The sequence below is a fragment of the Tamandua tetradactyla genome, chromosome 12 (assembly GCF_023851605.1).
Source record: "Tamandua tetradactyla isolate mTamTet1 chromosome 12, mTamTet1.pri, whole genome shotgun sequence".
Taxonomy (NCBI): domain Eukaryota; kingdom Metazoa; phylum Chordata; class Mammalia; order Pilosa; family Myrmecophagidae; genus Tamandua; species Tamandua tetradactyla.
This window is the reverse complement of record NC_135338.1, coordinates 21,534,426-21,540,022: the sequence shown is the minus strand read 5'-3', so window position 1 is coordinate 21,540,022 and position 5,597 is coordinate 21,534,426. Positions and strand designations below refer to the sequence as shown.

At 47.0% G+C, this 5,597-nt stretch overlaps 1 pseudogene; it reads right to left on the bottom strand.

Annotated features, from left to right (window-relative positions):
- Positions 1-872: 872 nt before the first annotated feature.
- Positions 873-3,415, bottom strand: LOC143651378 (acetoacetyl-CoA synthetase pseudogene; annotated as a pseudogene).
- Positions 3,416-5,597: the final 2,182 nt, after the last annotated feature.

Sequence of the window (5,597 nt, the reverse complement as noted above, 5' to 3'; positions counted from 1 at the left end):
CCCTTAGCCTGCTCCAGGAAAGGGGGGAGATAGGTCCAACTGATGTGACTTTTCCGCAGTGATGCTTCTCAACCCTTGTGAGTCCCTGTGGGTGGTTCATGCTGAGCCCATGGAACTGAGGTGTGTCCTCTTCTTCTACACCCCCTCAGAGCTTTGCCAAACTGAGGGTGTAAGGTGTGGGCACACACACCACCAGAAGCAGGAAGTCCCAAAATTAGCAAAAAATAACTCCAGCCCAGGAAGCCCTTGACCAGATCCCAGATCCTGTGATCAGCATCTCCTATATGCAGAGTTTGGAAATGTTATGGGTTATCATGGTGGTTGGTACCCAGGGCCCCCAGACAGAGCCCTACAGTAGGGACCTCCTTCAGGAGTTCTAGGCAGCCCCCTGGGCCTAGCAAGAATGGCTATCACTGCAGGAAAGCTGAGTGCATCACCCATGTCCCCAAGAGCTCCCATCTCTGAGAAGAATAGCAACTGCCCTCCATGCCTCTATCTGATCCATCACTTCACCATTATTTCTGCCTGGGACAAACACCACATCAGCTGTTATGTTCTACTGTCATGTGTGAAACTAAACCCAGAATGTCTGATGCTCTAAACTTGGCCTATCTTCATGGGTCAATGAAATGAACCCCTTTTCTTCTTGCTTTCTCAATGACCAAAGAATCATTGCATGTCCAGAAGCAAAAGTAGTCCCAGCCCGTGCTAGGTGGGGAATGACAAGAAGGACAGAGGTCATGAATGTGTGACCAGGAGATACAGTTATCCTACTGCTTTGAACTCAAAATGCCCCCTGCTCCTGGTTGAGCCTTTAAGGATCATTCCCTGAGCTCTGAAACCTTAGCAGAACTTGGCTTCTGTCTTTCACCTCAGGTTTCACTCTCAGAGAGCTCCTGAGTTCCCAGGTGTAGCACAACCTCTCCATCAAGGAGATGACACACACTCTCATCCTCTTCTGGGAAGTGGTTGGGGAGGTAGCGCATCACCAAGCCAATGTGGATGATTTCACAAATGCTCTTCACCTGTGCAGGGCTGAACAAGTACCCAGCAGCCACCTTCAGGAAGAGGACCATGTGCTCCTCCTGCTCTAGCTTCACTGCAGCCTGGACAGGCTGTCCATCACCTCCTTGAAGGTTTCCACAATGTTATAGATTTTCCAAGCTGTTAGATCACACTTGGTTGTGATTTAGTGTGTGCTGTCACTGCAGCAAATTTGATGGCCCTCAGTCTTGGGGTTGATTCTGTAGTAATCACTGTGCAGCAAGACACAAGGGAAATTGGTGAAGTATGCTTTTCCATACTTTTTCAAATTCTTGCCATTCCAGAAGTGTGTGGGCTGGCAGGGAATCAGCTTGGTGCACACCTATTTATTCCTGTTTCCCCAGAGTATCTTTCCTTCCTTATTCCAGGCTTCCGCCACCATGACCTTACTCCATGCCTGAATCTCTCCTTTGTACTCAGGAACAGAAGAATTCTGACTCATGAAGTATGAGATGAGGTCAGTGTCACCTGAGATGGAGCCCAGGAAAATGCTGCTCTTGATCTATTTTCGATGTATGTGCTGATTTGAAAGGATGCATGTCCCCTAGAAAAGCCATGTTTTAATCAGAATACCATTTCCTATTAAATACTGTATGTTTGAAACTAATCAGATCATCTCCCTGGAGATGTGATTTAATCAAGAGTGGTTGTTAAGCTGGATTAGGTGACAACATGTCTCCACCCATTTGGGTGGGTCTTGATAAGTTTCTGGAGTCTTATAAAAGAGGAAACATTTGGGAGAATGGAGGAGATTTGGAGAGAGCAGAGAATGCTGCAGCATCATGAAGCAGAGAGTTCATTCAGGCAATGCTTTGGAGATGAAGAAAAATGCCTCCTGGGGAGCTTCATGAAACAGGAAGCCAGGAGAGAAAGCTGGAAGATGACGCTGTGCTCACCATGTGCCCTTCCACCTGAGGGAGAAACCACGACTGCATTCACCATGTGCCTTCTTGGATGAGAGAGAAACCCTGAACTTCATCAGCCTTCTTGAACCAAGGTATCTTTCCCTGGATGCCTTTGATTGGACATTTCTATAGACTTGTTTTAATTGGGACATTTTCTTGGCCTTAGAACTTTAAACTAGCAACTCATTAAATTTCTCTTTTTAAAAGCCATTCTGTTCCTGGCATATTACATTCCGGCATCTAGCAAACTAAAGCAATGTACTTGTAGATTTGGGTTTTCTGCAGGAAGCCAATGAACAGAATCATGAGAATTGACTGGAGACTGTTGGTTTCCACTGGTTTCATGTAATTCTCTTCCAGCATAAACAGCCATGTGGCCCTACTCCCCAGAATGGCGATGCCTATCCATCAAACAAGTCCCAGAGCACATTGGTTGTGTGGGTGATGGAGGAGCCATCATACAAGAATAAGAACATACCTATGGCCAGGGCAGTCACCACCAATTCCACCACATACAGCTGATTGTAGTGCAGTGAAGAATGATGTTGCTGCAGGTCAAGTTGCCATGAAGCACATGCTCCTTCAGGTGCTGGAGGATGGTGCCACAGCTGAATGCACCAGGCAACTTGGAGCACCCATTTTGCCCAATGAAATATAATCAAGAGAGGATAGTTGAAAAACAGCTGCTCAAACTCCAGGTTGGGGGTTGGTGTCATGCCCCTTTTTCAAAAGAAAATTATGCAGAAAGTGATCTTTGGAATCTTGGAAATATCTGTGTTCCCTGGTGGCAATGTCAGATGTGACTACCACCTTTTTCAAGTCCAGCAGTCCCTTCTTTACTTGCTGCAGCTTCCATGCAGCTGTGTACTTTGTATTGTTCAACACAATCTCAACAGTGGTGATGAGCTTCAGCTGGTTTTGGGAAAACTGGTAAAGAAGAGGGTTCACAGCAAAGTCTGGGGAGGTGGAGCTCCAAATGGTGTCAATGCTGGGGAAGTCAACATGTCCTCCACAGCATGTGCACATTTGGACAAATAACCAACTACCCAATTTCATATCTTCAGACCCATTTTCCTCATTGCTGTAGCAAACAGGTACTCATTGCCTCAACTCTTCAAGGGCCACCCTTATGATTTCCTCTTTGTCTTCTATTCTTCTTGTGTTGCAGTAGGTTTTCAGCATATTTAGGTGACTGCCTTTAAACTAATTGGTCATATCTGTGATCCCTTTTGATGTGCCCACAACCTCATCATAGATGCTTGACAAGACAATGCTGCTGAATTTCCAGGGCTCCACCCAGAAGTCTGAATAGGACTGTAGTGACCAATGGCATAAGTCAGTATAATTTTCCAGTGCCAGGCCAAAGGCAGCCCTGACAATGCTGAGAAATGGTGCCTCTGTGTGTGCTTCCAGCTCCCAGGCTCCCACATCACCTGGGCTCTGTGATCTCCTTCTGACTGGCCCATCACTCCTTGGACTTGTCTGTGGTGGGCATGGTATGAGCAGGGGCATTGGGCAGGGTGCATGGACTGTTTATGGCTTGGGAATATTCCATGCACCCTGTCCTGAGCCCCAGCTTAATATCATTTTGATTGTAAGCATTAATTCAATGTTGTGGCTTTTGGATGATGCCAAGTATTATAGAAATAAGAATTCAATTATCTTATTTTTATTATGAACACCCTTTAGCCATTTCCAGGCTTTTGTGATGTCAGGGGGAAGTGACTGCCATTTTCCATGGGAAACCCCAAGTTCACTTCTACTTCTTTGAAGTAGAAGCATAGAATTCAAAGCAGGAAGTTCCTGGGCCTGTGGGTTGGAAACCAACTAGACTGAGGTATTATAAACAGTCCACAACCAGGGCCCATGGGCCATGTTAGAGCAGGCTCCTCCATGTAATGATCACATAGGTCCTGTGGGTTGGGTTACAAGGTGGATTCCCAAACTGGGATCTGGAGTTGGACCTGAGATTTTTAATCAGAACCTTTACTGACAAAATCTATGGTCATTTTTAATAATAATAATACATGAGAATCACATAAAACAAAAATGAGAGTTCTCAGCAGAAACAAAATAGTGTCATCCCAAAATGAATGACTTGGATTAAAGAAGAAATCCACAGTGCATACAGAAAGCAGATAAGAAAGGACTGGGACAAGAGGTCAGTAAATTGGAGGGGCTCCTTTTTCTTTAGCAGCAACAACAAAACCAAAATTACACTCATCTTTCTGAACTCCTCTCAGCCTCTTGCCCCACCTCCCATTGACTTATCCTCCACAGTCTTAAGCATTGACTGTCCACACTCCACAACCACCCCAGATCTGAATTTGATGTCCTGTTAAATCCTCAGTCCTCTCTTTCTCTTTCTACCCTTTTCTTACTCCAGGCCTCTTCAGTTAGTACCATGTCTTAATATCAGGAAAGTTGCAGACATTTCTGCAGATCTTTCCCCGGAGGTTGGCACTCACATCCCCTTCCCTGCATAAAACCTCTAATCCCTTAGTTCCTCAGGGACAGCCTGGCTGATTCTCCTTTTTCATCCCCATTACAACCTTCTTCTATTTCCTGGGTTGTCCTAATTTTTTATTGAATTTAGTGAACCATGTGACATGGCCATTTATTCCTCTAAACTTTTCCCTCTACCCCTTCATCAGGTCATGTGAGGGATGTGTTAGGAAGAGGACCCTGGCTTTGTGAGCAGCCTGGAAGTGAGGTCATGGTTAGACGGTCCCAGATCTCAGTCAATGAATATTTCTAAACCATGAAGTTTGTGTGAGAAATGCTGTCCCCTGAGGGCTCCTTATGAAGTGGGAAGAATTTCTAATTCCTACTGAAATGGCCCATTTAGAAGAGTAAAGGTGGAAGCTGGGTAGTTGGCAGGGGTGGGCAGGGATCAGGTTCTGGAGGGGAAGGCAGAAGCCTCTACCAGCGTTGCTGTCATCCAGAGAACATGGAGAGGGGCCTGGGCAGCAGGGGGCACTGTAGGCATGTGCTGCAGGTCTGCTGGGGCCTGAGACCCCAAGCCCAGGCCCCACCATCCCAGAAATGACACCAGCCATTGAGGCCACACTGGGAGCCCAGGGAGGGAGGAGCAGCCAGGAGAAAAGGAACCCATTTGCATGCAAACCCTTGTCCCCTGAGGACTGAGGGGATGAGAGAGGCATGGGCTATGTCTGCCCCAGCAGAGCTCTGGGATCTGCACCAAGGCCTGGATGCCAGTCAGCCTCCTCACCTTCCTTGTCCACTGCACAGGTCACAACCATCCTCAGTGTTGTAGTGCTAAGAGTGCTGGGAGGATCCAAACCTTTGTCACAAATGTCCTTACCTCTGTCCTCCCCACAGGTCCTAATAAGTGTCTGTGTTTGCAGAGTCCTTCTCCCAGCCTGTGTTGACACAGCTGCCCTCTGCATCTGCATCCCTGGGGTCCTCAGTCAAGCTCAGCTGCAGCCTGAGCAGTGAGCACAGCACCTACTATCTTGCAAGGCACCAGCAGATGTCAGGGATGGGCCTATGTGATATATGTGATGTACACGAAGAATGACAGAAGCCGTGGAAAAGACAATGGGATCTCTGATCACTACTCAGGCTCCAGCTCTGTGACTAGCTGCTATTTACCCATCAGCAACCTCCACCCCGAGGATGAGGCTG